Source organism: Nannospalax galili, unplaced genomic scaffold (genome assembly GCF_000622305.1).
Source record: "Nannospalax galili isolate Female #2095 unplaced genomic scaffold, S.galili_v1.0 scaffold2, whole genome shotgun sequence".
Lineage (NCBI taxonomy): Eukaryota > Metazoa > Chordata > Mammalia > Rodentia > Spalacidae > Nannospalax > Nannospalax galili.
Window position 1 is genome coordinate 260,923 of NW_008348412.1, and position 8,617 is coordinate 269,539.

The following is an 8,617-nucleotide window of genomic DNA, read 5'->3' on the forward strand; positions in this document are numbered from 1 at the left end:
ATCCACTCACACTTAACTCACTTCAAAGTTTTCTAGGTAATATTAATTGGCTAAGGCCATGGCTTTCCATCCCCACAAGTCAATTACAGCCACTCTTTGATCTCTTAAAGGGAGACAAAAACCCAGCCTCCAGACGGTACCTAAATCCAGATGCAAAAAGGGCTCTCCGAGGTATTAATAGCCACTTCCAAAAGGCATCACTAGCCAGATATGACCCCAAGCTACCTGTCCAACTCTTAATATTTAATTCCTCCCTGACCATGGTAGGAGCAATTCATCAGCCACACGGAGTACTAGAATGGCTCCACACGCCAGTAGGTGGCGCTACTCGCTTTCTAAAAGAAGTGGACACTCTTGCATCCATGGTCCGACAAGGGAGAGATAGAATGATGCACCATAGAATGGCACCACCCATAGTGGGATGGGCCGTCCCACATTACTCAGCAATCAAGAAAACTCCTCACAGACATGCCCAAAAGCCAATAGATAGAAAATTCCCCAATAAAGCTTCCCTCTTACCAGGTGTGTAAGTTGACAATTGACACTATTCAATACACAAAGTCTTTAACAAATATGTCTTTGGGGGAATTTATTGCCTTTAGTCTCCTGCCTAGCTTCCCTCAGTGATAAACTGAGTTCAGAACATGTAATACAAATAAATCTTTTCCCCTCAAGTTGTTTTTGGTCAGAATGCCTTATCACAGGAATAGAAAATACCTAGGACACATGGTGACAAAATTCTGATATTTCATGGGGATGAAACTTATGAGGTGGGACATAGTGTGATTTCTTTCAATCTTTCGGGACATATTCTCAAAGGAGATTGGGAATCCAATCTCTTTTTCTTTCTTTTTAACAAAAACTTTATTCAGGATTTCTTACATGCATATAAGGTGTTTTGATCAAATCCATGCCCACTCCCTCCACTCCAACATTCCCCCCTCTGTACAAGTAGCCCTAAAATCTTTTAAGGACTAGTTACAAGCTCCCAAATACTTTTGACAATTTTTGGCCTTAGAACAGAGTATGTTGCTAACAGGCCCAAGGACATTTTGACTTTTAGCCAAGAAACTGGCTCCATTTCTTTGGGGTCTTTTTACCCCAACTGCCTAGCCAATTCCTACCTCCTACTCTTATCATGCCATTCTCTGAAGGGGTTACCCAAATTTCCATTAGGGAATAGGGGCACCCACCGCTCTGGCTTCTTCCATGCTGAATAGGGATGCAGGGTGAGGCAATTGGAATACCCCTTCAGTGGTGCTATCTAAAAGACTCCAACATTACACAACTTTTGTCTCTAAGGGGAGAAGAAAGTCCTTGACTGGTGAATAGGAGATATGATGGAGAAGTAAAGGCAAGAGTAATTAGCATTACAAGTTCTAGACAGGGAACTAGAAAAAAGTCAGAATGGGGCAATTTTCAAATGTTCATATGAGAGTCCATTGGAGTTTCTTGACAAGGGCTTCCAAAAGCATCCCTCTATTGGGTTCTTCCTCATTTTTGTCTTCCAAGGTTGGATTAGTTGGCTGGGAAGAGTGGTTGGATACTCAAGTGAGGGTCAGGCACTCCTTTAATGAATGAGCACCACCGTCAACAAGGCCAACTGTGACTATGTTTAGTGATCAGGCTCAGCCAAAATCTTCTTTTTCATTTACACTTCTCTGTCATGCTGTGGATTGATTAGCTTTACAAACCAGTCTTTGCCGTGACACACTGCCGTACCACAGGCCACAAAGCAGCTAACCATGAATATTTTGGCCTTCAGCAGTGGATTATCCCAAGTATGTGTAATAGTGAGAGGAACACTATTATCAGAGAGCCTCAAATTCATTGGTTAGATAAGGAGGCAAAAGAGAATATCAAATTGATGTGGCAATGCATTAACATTAAAATGAAATCTAATCTCCACACAAATTATAAATAGGTACAATTTTCTATCACTTCAAGTACAGTCATTTTATTTGCATCCCTGTGATACATCAACACAGCAGTCATATTGGGCATATTTCCTTCATAAAATCAAAGTTTATGATAAAAACTTGATATATTCCAGAAGTGAATGCAAGTGTATGGGTGTCCATGTCAGTGTATATGCACACATGAAGAGCCAAGGGAGGACATCAGATGTTTTGCTCTATTTCTACCTTATTTACTTGAGAAGGGTTCTTTCACTGAATCTGGATCTAGGTTGAAACTCAACAAATCCTCCATCTGCCCTCCAGAGTATTAAGGTTACAGGCATGCATGTAGCCATGCTTGGTTTTTTTATATGAGTTCTGAGGACATCTTTTCCTCAGATACTCCTACCTGGATAGCAAATACTCTTAGTCATCACCCATCTCCCCAGGCCCAGAAAGTGATTTTCTTTCTTTTTTTCTTTTTGAAAATTTTTCTTCATTTGAGAAATTTCATACCTGCATAAAATGAAATATAATCATATCTACCTTCTTTTCCTTCTTCCAAATTCTCCCATGACCTTCCCAACACCTGCTCTGAATACCATGTCTTTTTTTCTTTATTGGCCACCCACTAAGTCCACTGAGCATTTCCCATAATGGCATGGATATTGGACAGTCCATTGGTGCATGTGAAACATACCAGTGTCTCAAACTTCAATGTGAATTCTTCTCCATTCTGCAGCAACTATCCACGGCCAATAGCTCTTTAGTAAGGTGTGAGTCTTATATGTGACAGTCCCCATCTTTGTCGGAATTTTGGCTGGCTTGGTGTTGTGTGGGTAAGCACATTTGCTATGATTTCACATGTGGGATAATTATACTACTTCCAGAAGACACTATTTCACAAGCCTTCTCCCCATCCTTTAGCTCTTAATATTCTTTCTGCCCAATCTTCTGCCTTGTTCCCCAAGCAGTGTAGGGCGTAGGGTAAATACAGGTTTTCCATATAGGGTTAAGCACTCAGTCTTTTAATAAAATGATTTTATTCTTTTGTTTTTATTGATTTATTATTTTTGTATATTTTTACTGAATTTTTGTGTATTTCATATAGAATATCTTAATTAATCTTAATCATCTTTATACCCCCTTATCCATGAGCACTTTCCCATAGCCCTCCCCCCTGCCACCCCACTGGAATTCATACATTCTTTCATTTTCATTAGGGCCTATTGTGTCATGTTCATGTCACCAGATGTCCCTAAGTGCAAGTTCATCCACTGTAGTCTAGGCAGCCACCACCCTTGATTGCCTCCCAGAACTTGAAGCTAAGACTCTATTGCAGAAGACAGGACATACTTCAGACCCAGGATTTGGGGCAGTGGATCTGTAACTGACCTGGAAGCCACCTCCCTTGAAGTTTAGCTCTCACAACTTTGGAGAGCACTATACAAGCCACTAAGGGAGATTTATTCTTACTTTATGTAAATGAGTGTTTTGCATGCATATATGTAAGTATACCCAGGCATGCAATGCCCACAGATGCCAAAAGAAGGGATCAGATGGTCTAGAAATGGATTGCAGATAGTTGTTATTCACCATGTGAGTGCTTGCGACTGAACCATGGACCCTTGCAAGAGTATCGTGTTTTCAACCACTGCATCATCTCACCAGTCCTTCAAAATGATTTTCTTAATCACAACCCTATAATGTAACACTGTTGAACTCTATTGGGGTGTAAAAACTCTGCTCATTTGTGTCAGTGGCACAGTCTTGAACAGGTTAATAAATGAATCTAGGTGATATTATGAAGGTTTCTTCTAGATTTTATCAGAGTCCTACAGTTGAATGACCATAAAATTACCCAATACATTCATGACAAAACTAAAAAGTGACAAAAATTTCACATGGAAACAAAACGACACATGATCATTGAAACAGTGTTGAGCAAAAAGAACAAAGTTGGAGTTATCACAATACCTGACTTCTAAAAAGAATACAAAGTTATATAATCAAGTAGAATTATAGTATCATAAAAACAAACACATATCTTGGAAAAATCCAACCAGTGAAGTAAAAGGCTTCTTTAACCAGGATTATAAAACTCTGAAGAGCATAATTCAAAAACACAGATCTCATATTCATGGATCTGTAGAATTACAATTAATAAATTCAATACAATGTCCATCAAAATTCCAATGCAGTTCTTCACATAAATTGAAAACAGAATTTAAATTTTCATATAGAAACAGAAAAAATACAGGATAGCTAAACAAATTAAGAACAAAAAAATAAATAAATTCTAGAGGCATTACGTTCTGTGTTCTCAAATTATACTACAGAGCTATTGTAATGAAAAGAACACGATGCTACCGTAAAAAGATACATGATCAATGGAATAGAATTTCGGACTCATCTATTTACATTCCATTGAATTTTGAGAAAGGGGCCAAAACTATACACTGGAGAAAAGACAGCATGTTCAACAAAGAGTGCTGGTCACACAGGATATCTATCTATAGAATGAAATTAGATTATCTCTTACAGTGCACAAAACATAATTCCACATTGATCAATGACCTTGATATAAGACCTAATAGTGATAGAGGAGAAAATAGGGACTACACTTGAATTTACAGGCAGGGGAAAGGATTTTCTGAACATGATTCTGATAACATATATATTAATTCCAGCAATGACAAACAAGAAATCATGAACCCAAAATGCTCCTGTATAGTGAGGAATACCATTATTTGAGTGAAGTGGGAACTTCCAGAATGGGAAATTTTTTAATTATTTATTTAATAACCACATAATTAGAAGAAGCATTTCATTACAACAGCATTGACATATTCAATAACAATTTCCAGAGCGAAGATGCTTCTCTTTCAAAATTGGCTGTAAATTATTAGGTTTACAGTTGAGTTAATACAGTTATACAATATTGTACTCAGTATAAACCCTATAAGATATAAAGTTAAATGAGGTTTTAACATTTAAAAAAGATATTCATTTATTAAAATACACAGTTTCATACAGAAAAATTCATTTTAATGCAATTAACACTAAGATATTTGCACATGTGTTTCTAATCTCTATATATCTGATTATTACTAGTCACAGTCGATTACTTTCTGAGCTCCTTGGCATCTGAGCATGGGTATAAAATCACCAGGTACATTTCAATGGTAATATTTTTCACATCTACTAATTATTAAGGAGCAAATTTTTATGCTTTGAAGAATTTTAAAAAAAGTTTTATAATTTAATAACCACATGATTAGAATAAGCATTTCATTACAGCTTTAACATATTCAGTAACAATTTCCAGAGCAAGGATACATCTCTTTCAAAAGCGACTGTAAATTTTTAGGTTCACAGTTGTATTAATACATTTATATAATAATGAACTCAGTATAAACCCTGTAAGACATAGACTCATTTTTAATGCTACTAATGCTTAGATGTTTGCACATGTGTCCGGGGAGGCTATGTATCTGATGATTATTAGTCACAGTCAGTTACACTCGGATCCTTAGTACCTGAGAATGGATATAAAGTCATCAGGTAGATTTCATTGGTAATATTTATCACCTCTACTATTTAACATGAAGTTAATTTTTATGCTTCCTCTTCAAATATGTCTTTTAAAAAAATTTGTCAATTTTTCTTTGTGTATATCATACAGACCATGCCACACAATCTTATTCATCTATATGCCCACTTCCCAAATGATACCCTCTCATAGCCTCCCCCCTCCAACATGCTGGAGCCCATATGCTCTGTCATCCCTGTTACTGTCTACTGTGTTCTCAACACCCCCAGCCATTCTCCAGTGCTTGTCTATCTGCTGGATCTAGTCAGCCTATCTAGAGATCCTTGTTTTAGGAAGATCAGCTGTTCCTCATCTAGCACCAATCAGTTGTCAATATTCCTTTAGATAAGATTGGGGTCTGCTGTTCATTTTCCCAGTTCTATGCTGGGTTATTGTCTGGGAGTCTCTTGCGCCACCTTGGCCAATAACTCAAAGGAAGGTATCTCCTGTCTGGCATTGTTTCTGGTTATGCAGCCTTTAACTATACATATGCACTCTTAAAAATTCTAAGGACACCATTAATCTTTGGTTATACTTTCCTTTTGGGTGTTTAAGACCCTAGAGTTGGCCCAGATAAAACAATTTATTTTTACTCTTAAGGTCGTTTGAGGATCTGTTCCTCAGGGGTAACATGCGCTTGAGAGGAGCCCCTGGCTTCTTTCTTTTACCAGTTCCGTCTATTTGAAGATAAGTGAAAGGCCTTACTCAACCATGCCTGGATTTTCTTGGAAGCATGGAGGAAATGTTTCCTCTATGTTGACCCTCCTCTTTGTAGACTGGACACTGGCTCAGGTCCATCTGGTGGGGTCTGCACGGACTCCTTGCTCAGATGGACAAGTGACTCACGACAGTTACAGGATATTTTGAGAGATTCTCATAGTCTCCTGGAACTTATTCGACCTAGGTTGGCAAGGAGCGAAAATTTTCCTTTATGTCCCCCTGACCAAATTAGTATAGGCTTCAAAGTATGGCTGTTAAACATCCAAGAAGGTTAGTTCTGCCAGTCTGCTACTTTAAATTACAATATGCCAGGTAGATAGATCAGAATGGGAAAAAAATTATAAACTATTCCTCTGACAGAGGGTTAATATCTAGAATATACAAACAACTCAAAAAGATCAGTAAAACAAGAAATTCAATAAAAATATCAGACATGGAATTATAGTTTTCAAAAAATAAAAAGCAAATGACTGAGAAATACTTTTTAAAATGTTAAACATCTTTAGTCATCAGGGAAATTCAAATTAGAACTACTTTAATATGTAATCTTAGCCCAGTCAAATGGCTAGGATCCAAAAAAAAAAAAACAGATAATGACAAATTTTGGCAAAAATATTGGTAAATGAGAACAGTAATTCACTGGTGATGGGAATGCAAACTGGTACAGCCACTGAGGAAATAGTGTGGAGATTCTTCTAAAAGCTAGAAGGAGACCTCCCATATAATTCAGTCATATGACTCTTAGGCCAATGACCTCATATCCTACTAATGAGTTATCTTTTCATCCATGTTTATTGCTATCCTTTTCACAAGAGTCAATAAATCGAAACAACCTAGATGTCCTTCAGCAGACACATGGATAATGAAAGTATGATACAGTTTACACAATGGAATATTAGTAATCTGAAAAAAAGAAATTATGAAGTTCACAGGTAAATTGAATGAAACTGGAAACAATCATCCTAAGTGATGTAAACCAGAACCAGAGAGAGAAATTTCACATATTCTCTCTCATATGTGGATGTTAGCTTTAAATTCTTAGATAGACATGTTTCAATTGGAAATCCCAAAGAGGTCAGGAAACTAGCAAATAGCCAAGTGGGGTTGTTTCTGATATGGGAGATAGAATACAGTGATATAAAAGTGAAAAAAGGAATAATGAAGTAGGAAAAGCTAAATGACCTGGGGAATGGGAGGACAGAGCATAGAAGAGAGGAGAAGAGGCTTAATTAACACTAAAGATTTTCAAAAAAGTCATATGTAAACCAGCCACAATAGAAACTTCTTAAAGTACATGCACATACAATATAAATGAGATTAAAAGAGTTACCCTATAATAGGGACACATTGCCCATACCAGTACCAGTAGAGTGACAAATAAAAAGTTCTCTGCAGACTATCCTCAGGCCTCTTGGGGTAAGTCTATAGCACAGCTCTCAGCACCGGGACTCCCTAACTCGCATTCACCCTTCCATCCCTCCCGCCGTTCTATACTCCTAGTTTGGGCCCTGCGCCATTCCTAGTCTTGGGGCCCCAGACACCTGGGGAACCAATACTGTTTCCTCATCCTTCTCACCCAGAGCAACTCAGTCCCTTTCTTGGGCTCCAGGAGCACCGCTTCTGGTCCCCGCCCCACCCTCACCTCTCTCTGCTTCCCTGGCCCTGCACCACCGGCTAACTCTCCTAGCCTGCACTACTATCCTCAGGCCTCTTGGGGTAAGTCTATAGCGCAGCTCTCCACGCCCGGACTCCCTAAGCCACATTCACCCTTCCATCCCCCCCTGCCCCCTGCGCCTGCCGTTCTATACTCCTAAACTGGGCCCTGAGCCATTCCTAGTCTTGGGGCCCCAGACACCTGGGGAACCAATACTGTTTCCTCATCCTTCTCACCCAGAGCAACTCAGTCCCTTTCTTGGGCTCCAGGAGCACCGCTTCTGGTCCTGGCCCCGCCCTCACCTCTCTCTGCTTCCTGGCCCTGCACCACAGGCTAACTCTCCTAGCCTGCACTACTATCCTCAGACCTCTTGGGGTAAGTCTATAGCACAGCCCTCCGCGCCGGGTCTCCCTAAGCCACATTCACCCTTCCATCCTCCCTGCCGTTCTATACTCCTAGTTTGGGCCCTGCGCCATTCCTAGTCTTGGGGCCCCAGACACCTGGGGAACCAATACTGTTTCCTGACCCTTCTCACCCAGACTAACTCAGTGCCTTTCTGGGGCCCCAGGAGCACCGCTTCTGGTCCTGGCCTCGCCCTCACCACCCTCTACTTCCCTGGTCCTGCAACACCCGCCAGCCTCTTTCTGGGGTGGACAGCCTCTTTCTGGGACTCCGAGGCTTACCTTTACTCTCCCTGATCCTTTGCATCCAGTACAACCCAGCTACTCAATCCACTCCCTGGGAAATCTTGGG